This window comes from Habropoda laboriosa, unplaced genomic scaffold, assembly GCF_001263275.1.
Source record: "Habropoda laboriosa isolate 0110345459 unplaced genomic scaffold, ASM126327v1 scaffold16, whole genome shotgun sequence".
Taxonomy (NCBI): Eukaryota; Metazoa; Arthropoda; class Insecta; order Hymenoptera; family Apidae; genus Habropoda; species Habropoda laboriosa.
Genome location: NW_017100130.1, coordinates 783672 through 792736, shown reverse-complemented (window position 1 = coordinate 792736; position 9065 = coordinate 783672).

Genomic DNA, 9065 nt, shown 5'->3' with positions numbered 1-9065 from the left:
GTGTTTCTCCTGCGAGTGGCCAAGTGTTTCTGCTGGAGTCTCTGCGGTTTCCCTCGACGAAGACTCCTATTTTCCTAAAAACACCCTGATTGGTGATTTTTCCTTTTCTAGATCACCAATCAGTTTATTCCGGTGCATCGCAACCTCCCTCCATTTTGCCCATAGCGCGTTATCTTAGGGTGGGATAGACAACGACCGGAGAAAGTGAATCTCCGCTTTTCTAGGCTTTGTTAAAGTCAAGTGGCCCATCGACGTTGGCAAAAGTCGTGGGCCACTTTTCTATTTTCCGTTCGGAGACTTCAGGATTTATGGCAGGGTCTGGTCCTAGGGACTAAGCGTCGCAGGCAACGCAATAAACACTTGTGGTGTTTTGAGAAAGCGATATTTGCCTGCGACGGCGACCACTTGACTCGCTGCCATAAATCCGGCTACAGGATACGTCTTAACATTTGCTTTATATAAACTAATTCCGCTTTTAATCCAACACCAAAACATATCAACCTTTTCATATATCAAGCCAAGACAACCGTACCTACTCATATCCCAATCCAAAACCCAATACATATTCCTTTTTCCCAGCATTGTCGGAATGTAACGAATATCTAGATGAAACATATGTATGTGCAAACATACACAGCTCCAAGGCAGCAGACCACGGAATTTTCAAAGTATCCTTGCTATCGCTGCATGGGAACCTGCTTCCTGAAGACTGTAACACAAGGATTATTAAAGCCGAAATTGAAACCTAGAAGTACATAGGAAGCAACCAGTGGATCTACGTCTTGCAGAAACCTACCACTCTGACGGTCATCTGCAGAGATGGACAGGTTCACATGGAAGACGTTGTCCTGCAACAGTCAGGTGTACTACTACTGTAAGATGACTGCAAGGGTTACACGATGTTGCACTCCTTAGAGCCAACGTGCCGCAAAAACAAAATCATCAGCTATCATATTCTTCCAATTAGTATAATTGGAAGCGACTGCTGCATTACTTTTAAAGAAATGCTGCTACTACTTCGGATGTTGGAGTTTTCGCAAAAGGCTATGTTGCTTTACCAGAAGGCCGGATAATGGAGAAATTGTGCTACCGATGATAAAAAATTTCATCAACTGTACGTTCGACTCTGATGTCCGTACGGAATACCGGGAACAATGAAGGGACCGTGGTATACAACAGCCGAGAGGGTGTCCAAATTGTAAGGGATTCGTATTCAATAGAACAGAACGCCCAACAGAATGTATACGAAGCAAACGCGCTGTAAAACTATGTAAAAGTACCATACCATCATAACATCCTGTATATATACTCATATTTTGCGAAATAACGTAGTTTAAACTCCTATATTTTAATAAAATGTTTAGGGGGTCTTCTAGTGTGACGGCGGCTTTTTTAGGCCGTTTTTGCTAATTTATTACAGAAGTTCAGTAACAGTTATTAACATGAGCTTCATTCCTACCTATTTACTTGTCCTTGAAGAATGATTACAAATTTGTTTGTTGAAAAATAATTAAATATGGCTGCTGTGGAACACGTCAAACACGGGTATGAACAAAAAAAAGTACGTTGATGGTTGCCATGATTTGAGCCGTTCTGCTTATCTGAATTAAAAAAATCCAATTGATTCTTATTTAGTATGCATGTCGCTATTGTCGGTAGTAGAATAAAAGAAAAATATTGAAAATTAAAAGAATGGCGGCACTTTGAATATGAAATATCGATTTTTTCGACTTTTTTTTCGTCTTTCAGAGGTTCTACAAATCAGAAAAATATATATTTTGGCATAATTCTACTACCGACCATAGGCACACATGTTCTGAAGAGACGTGCAAAATTTGAATTCGATTGGTTCAGTAGTTTTTGCCAGATCGTGGCAACCATTTCAGAAAACATGATTTCGAGAAAAACGCGTTTAAAGTTTTGAGTGCAATATACATAGGAATAACTTTATATATCATTAATCTGCTAGTCGAGGACCATAGAGCGGACCTTCCTATTCTTGAAACAAATGTTGTTCAGCTGTTTTTTCTTCTTACCGATCAGTTCTGGCTTTTTTAGTGAAGTCACTTGTGCGTTGTGCCGCATTTCAATTTCTTCACCAATTGTTACCCCCATTACTGCTAATACTTTAAGAATGGACAAAAATCCATTATTAAATATAATTACTGACAAAAAAGAAAAGAATGGATTATAATTAACGTCGACATTTGATTTTTATTTTCTTTCTTTACTGGTGTTAATAAACTATTATTATTATTGTAAATACACTTTTGCGAACCTCAATCACAAATCCAAGTAAATTGCACATATATGTACAGATTACTACGCGGTTTACTGTTACGAAACTCTATTCTCCCTATCGCCGGCCTTCAATTTCCTAAATTTTAGGAACACATTTCTAAAGAGTTGTACTTTTGATATATGCAAAAAAAAAGAAATCGATTTTTTGAAACCGTCACACTAGAAGACCCCCTTAAGTTAAGGAAAATTTTAACATAATTTGTTTTTATGTAGTTTTGTAACCAAAACGCACCGTAACATTAGTTTAGATTTGAGTGCAACGGTATTGTACACATATTCTTAAAAATTAGCATCTTTAATTTCATTTAGGGGGGAGGTGTTGGATAACCAACCGTTTACCGATAGAGAGTCACGGATTCACCCACGATATAGTAATGTAATGATAAAACCAGTAACTCTGTAAAAACAAGTTACTCATCAACTCGCTGACTGTCCCTTCAAAGTAATTTCCAGCAATTTGTCACCAGAGTCAAGTTCACCTTCTCCCCAAAATCTCATCCTTATAAATATACCTACAAAATTCCTTACTAAGTTAGTTGAGTGCAGTCAGTCAGTCAGTCAGAGAGAGAAAAAGAACCAAGTCAGTTAGTCCAGCACACGTCACAGCAAATACAACGTTTTCTTTTCTTTGCGAAGTTCACGTTTTATTATACGAAAATCCGCGTGTTCAAAGTATTACCGTTATGTAAGAGTATGTTAGAACGAGCGTTGGGACTGGCGCTGTTTCATGACCCACAGACCGAGAGTTCTGCGCCGTGGTCCAGTCCCAACGACGCGCCAAGGCAAGGACCCAGCTATGTACTCGCGTGACGCGGACGTTGTTATTATTAACCTGACTTTATCATACTATCGCGAGCACCACTCCTTACAATTGCAAATAAATATTATATTGTAAGAATATCATTGGTGTCTACTTTCGCACCCGGATTCCAACAAGTGTTTCTCCCTGCACATTGTCCGCAGAGCGTAGGCCGGCCTACGTGGCACAGCTTACATTCGATGAACAATGTGTACAGATATTTCATGTATTTTTCTAGCAATCCGTTTTTGTAATTCATCCAAAGCGATATTTTTACTTTATTAATAAGTAAATGTTGTTCAAATTATATCATGTTTGGTCTCATTTTTATCAGAAAAAGTTTAAAATAAAAACTTTGGTGTTTAAATCGCTTGGTTGCCTCGACTCTCGTTACATCCTTCTCTTTTATTCGTTGTCGTTATCTTCGTTCGGCAAAGTACAAAGGTGAGCTGCGAGGTTCGAGAACAGTGTCTCCTCTACCCAAACTCCCCTGTTTAGGTTCCGAGCTGGTGGACACTGTGAGAAGCTTTAGGCCCGATACGTACTAGCAGTCCGCTTCCCCGTCCGGTCACGATCTAATCCCGCTTTGCTCTCGAAATATAAATTAGTTTATACATCTATGTTTGGCTAAAAATGCGAATGAAAAAAAAATAGACTACAACATATTACGGTTTCATCAAAATCGAAATTGGAATGGGATAACGGGTGATAAAATATTCTTTTCAAAGATAGTTGCTGGAACGAGATCGGACTGTGATCGGACCGTGAGCGGACCATGGTCGGAGCGTTACCCGTTGTGTGAATGGGTACGTTCTGAAGCATTGAAGAATATTTGACCAGACCGGGAGCGGACCACTAGTGTGTATTGGGCCTTACTATACTCTTTAATTTGGGAGTGTATGTGCATTGGGTGGACTTGGTCTAGAGTTTGTATGGGGGGCGTCTGTAATTGTTTTAGTATATATTTAGAATGTTTGCTTTGGAGGTTCCTGGTTGATTAATGACACATTGACTGAGAGCTTGGTGTGGGTTTAAGGTTGGGATGTTTGAAATGTGTTCGTGATCTATACCTGATTTTTCCTCTGGTTTAACTGGTGTGATTGCGGATTTATTTAGTCTGCTGGAGTCACTTAGCAAAACTGAGCGTTTTCGAGTTTTGAAAATGGTTTCGCAAGGGCTTCCTGTTTTCCCTCCATGCCGTCTGGTCGTCTGTTGCTTGTTAGTTGGTTTCGCTTTCGTTGTTGGATTTTGCTGGAAACTCCCGTTTGTGTAGCTGTCTAAGGCTAGAAAGGTAGATGGTGTTTCGGATTCCCTGGCTGTGATCTTGGTGTTAGGTGCTTGGCCCCCTACAGTCTCCTCTGTTTCTTGCAGGTTCACTCATTTTTGTTAATTGATAACTAAAAACTTGACAACTTTGCTCTAATCGTATGTCAACGACCATGTCAACTTTTACTCGTTTTTTGTGGCTGCTTATATACCTGTTAGAGAATTTTCGTGTGCCCAATCAGAGGGTGCGTATGACCGAGCGCGTGGTTTAGATGTACATAACTCTGGCTACCTTTTTTTTTTGTTAACGCGGAGGAAATTTTTAGAAAGACACCACGCCCCCCTCGGGGGAGGGCGGCAAGGTAGTATGGGATTCTTACCCACTAAAACCTCTGCAGAGATCCACGGGAACTTGGTACTCCTTCCGTAGCCCCCCCCCCTCCCCCGCGCCATCGGCTTGTGCCTTGACCTTGGTGGAGGAGGTGTAACCTCCCCCCCCAAACTCCGCCCGTAGGCTCGACAGTGCCAAGGGACCACGCCCGGCGCCGTCTCTTTACTGGGGAGCTCTGGCTACCTGCAGCACCTGTACTACACATCCCATGTCGTATTCTTATAATTTTACATGTTTATACAACGCGTCGCGTTACATAACGTATTATTTTTTTTTTTTTTTTGGCTTAATTAATCTAATCCCGTTAATCTCTTATCTTGTAAAATTACGTGTACAAATTACAGAATAACATATAAAATAATGTAAATTGGAATTTTGATTTTCGACCTTGTATAAATGGTTTTCTTTAATTCTTTGTGAAATAAGGCTACACGGTTGTAAAAATTGTGAAAATTCGAAGAATTTATAATGTTTTAGGCAATAACATTGCATTATGTTTCAGCAGTTGTACCTTAAATTGCCAAACTTGATAGTGTAGGTATAACGATTCCACACAGCATACCTCACTATCGAAGTAAAGATTCTGTGAAGAAATGTATAATAAATTGCAAATACCAGAAATACATGATTCCGTTTAAACAAATAAAGTTGATATTGAAATCTCAGCAAATAACAATCTAAACATACAATAGAATTCAATTATTCTATGAAATATTTCCCATCAAATGAAACAATATTTACATGAAAAGTTTTTTTGCATTTCTAAAAGATAGAAAATAATAGTATGTACTGTCCAACAAACCTAAAGTGAAGCCTCTGACGTCACACAGGGCCTAAAAGTGGGAGATGTAGGGGAATTTGCGACGGCTCGCTGTTAGTAAGTCAGTAGGAATAGAATAAGGCTATCGCAGTTACTCTTAGGTCTTCCCTTATAGTCAGCCAATAGAGATAGGATAAGGCTATCGCACTTACTCTTCTATGAACAATAGATGACGATCGGGTCTCGTTCGAGCAGTCGGTAAATAGATGAGCAGTCGATAATTCACCGGAATATTTTCAAGCGCTCGAAAAAAAATTAAGTTTACGTCGCGCAGGCACCATATACAGGCGAACAGATGTCTGCGCGACGCCAAACGACGTGCATCGTGGTAAACTTTATTTTTTTATCCCATGTTCCCAAAATTTCTCTATTATTTCAATAAGCTTATTTTACAGGTTAAAATTCAAGCAATCCAATGGTATTTTTTCAATATTATTCTATGAGTGGGAATAGTGTCAAATTAGCAATTGAAAGTTTAGCTGCGATTATTGCTATGTTCATTGCTATGAAATGAGCCCAGAGTCGAAATATTATCTTTAAACAAAGCTGAAATATTATAAATTTTTCAAAATTTTAACATTAAATAGTGGCTGTTTGATGGCTTTTATTGGCTGTAAAAAGTGGCTGTCGGTCTGTGGTGGCACGCTATTTTTCATTACAGCCAGAAATTATTTAGCTTCTTAAGCAATTTTTTAATACGCCGAAATCTACTTTTATTATTCAGGAATAGCAAAAAATATTTTCTTTTTAGTTTTCTAACTGTTAAAAAATATTAATACTTTTCCTGAGGCTTCCTTTACAATAAAAATTTATTGTGTATTAATAGCTTAGAAATTAACGTCTGCGCTATTAAATATCTCTTACGCGCCAACGTAGATAAGGTGACCAAATAATTTTTAGTTTTCCGTTCTTTTATCAGCGTGTTACATTGTCTAAACCATTTACCTACATTTAACCTACAACGCGACTTCCTCTCAAGCGCCTGCAGTGTAACACCCAAGAGTAGTGGGAATGACCTGAACCGCCTATTTTGCCTCCAGTTTGTTAGGCTGTGACGTCAGAGGCTTCACTTTAGGTTTGTCGGACAGTATGTATTTAAATCGGATATACTGTACAATGTAAATTTAATGTGTGGTTGAAAAAAGAGAAAGGAAAATCATCTCAAGATGCATACAATCGAGTTATTTTTTAAAGTGCAGTTATAAGCCACTATTACATTACATAAATCATTTTTCATTGTTTCCGAGATATTATTTGACTAATTTGCGGAGGAGGTATTCATCTTTCCTTGACTTTAATATTATTAATAATAAACAAAAAACATCAGTCTGTAACTAAAACTAGCTTTAATTCGCTGTTTTAAAATTGAATTTGTGTTATACATTTAAGACAAAGAGAAAAAATCGACACAATGCATCTCTAAAACTTGTACTACCTCTCGAAAGCACGATTTACGTTTATCACATTTGGATCGTAATCTATACATGTATGTGACCGTGACTGATTCTTGTAAGTTGACAAGTTAATTGAGTTTCTCCAACATAAAATTAAAATGAAATTCTTGTTTCAATATTCCTCGTCTTTAAAAAATTTTGTATTTACATCAGTGTGTAAAAAGTTTCACAATAACGGCTCAATTCAGTGAAGAGATCATGAAAAATCTCTCCATTTACCAAACGAGTTCGATCACGGCTGGAGAACTGTGGGTATGACGCGCATCCACGAATTTCACGTTCGCGCACAATTCCTTCCGTGATTGATCCCGAGTGTGCGTTTCAGCTAGTTAGTTGTATTTTCACACACAGGAAAATAACTGGTAAGATGTGGAACGTGTTTCTGGTGTGTGGAGGTGGACCCGTTATAACGCTTGCTGCATCCCTTGTGTCTCTCATCACGTTCGAATCATGTGGATTAGCTGATGGTTCGTATAATAGAGCACGTCATGAGATAAAGAGTTTAGAGAGCGATGAAAGGCTCTTTTAAACTTTGAAAATGCAATTTTTGCTATTCAGGATACATGTGTACAGGGTGTCTCACCAACTCTATCCACCTTAAATATCATCACTATTTTAAGTAATAAACGAAAACATGACTTGCAGAAGTTGTATGGTTGCAAGAAAAATACAATATGGTGGGAATACGTAGTTCTTTTTACAGGTGGTGGCGTAGAGGAGTTGGTGCGTCACCCTGCATGCCTGACAAACATTTTGAATCGTCGAGCACCGATAATATTGCGTACACGCGCACCTTTTTCTTCTTTACGAGTTATGGAGTTGTTTTTAAAGAGGGAAGGAACTAGTTGTTTTATTGATAGAAAATATGAAAATTTTGAAGAGTACTTTTAATAAGAAGCGTTATAATCGGGAATTTTGTAAATTTGGCAAATATAAATATGACTGGAACATAACGTTAATATCTTATAAGCACAGGTATCTTTTACAGTGAAAATAATTCTTCCGTTTATTAATTGGGGATATGTTAAATTTTAGAGACATTTCGTTTGAAAGTAGTTTAATAAATGCGAAATTTGTAGAGTATATAAGATTTTTTCTTTATAAGTATGAGAACGTTTAACGAAGAAAAACTTTTGTTCGCTTTTTGTATTAGGAAAATGCAAATGTGAAATGAATACGAACACAATTGAGTTTTGCAATATTCAAGATATTAATGTTTTAAAAATAAGATAGTGCTTTCATGGAAAAGAAAATGACATAGTCATCAGAATAGTAACGGCCTTCAAAATGTTTGCTAGTTATATTTACTGGTTTAAATTATTTATTTAAGTGGTTTGAAGTCTGTTTATAAGGATCTCGATTTCAATTATAACTGTAATTAAATTTTGTTTTATAAGGAATTATAAGCAACTTCGTATTTTTCATTAAAAGAGAGTAAATTCATTCTTGAGAGATAGAAAGAAATGTGACTATAAACGATAAATGCAAATGTAATTGTACATTTAATTACACCACCATTTTTAAGTATGAACCCTCAGTGGACTTTACTGCTATGTACAATTTTCCACTTAACGAGTTTCTTGACTGTATTATTAAAAACTTTATGAGTATAGTAACCATGGTAGCAGCTAATTAAAATTGTAATTCCTGGTAGTTGATAAAGCACCATTGATTACATTTCAACGAACAATTTGTTCATATGTTTATACGTATGTTAAATAAATATGATACTACAATCTGCAATTATACATTCCTTCAATTACTATTCAATTGTGTGAATTCATCATATAACAAAGAAAAAATACTGTAGATTGAAAAAATGGTTTTCTGATACAGATATTGAACTACATTATTTGATGTTCCTAATTCATAGTAGATATGTTAATAAAAACGCCATTATAAACGATTTATATCAAACAGGCCTATTAAGGTGGGGATAATTAAATCATAATTAAAAAGCAATAAAATGAAGGCTTAAAATGGTAATAAGTTATTTAAATGAATAACTAAAATGAAGTTGTTTAACGAGGTTAA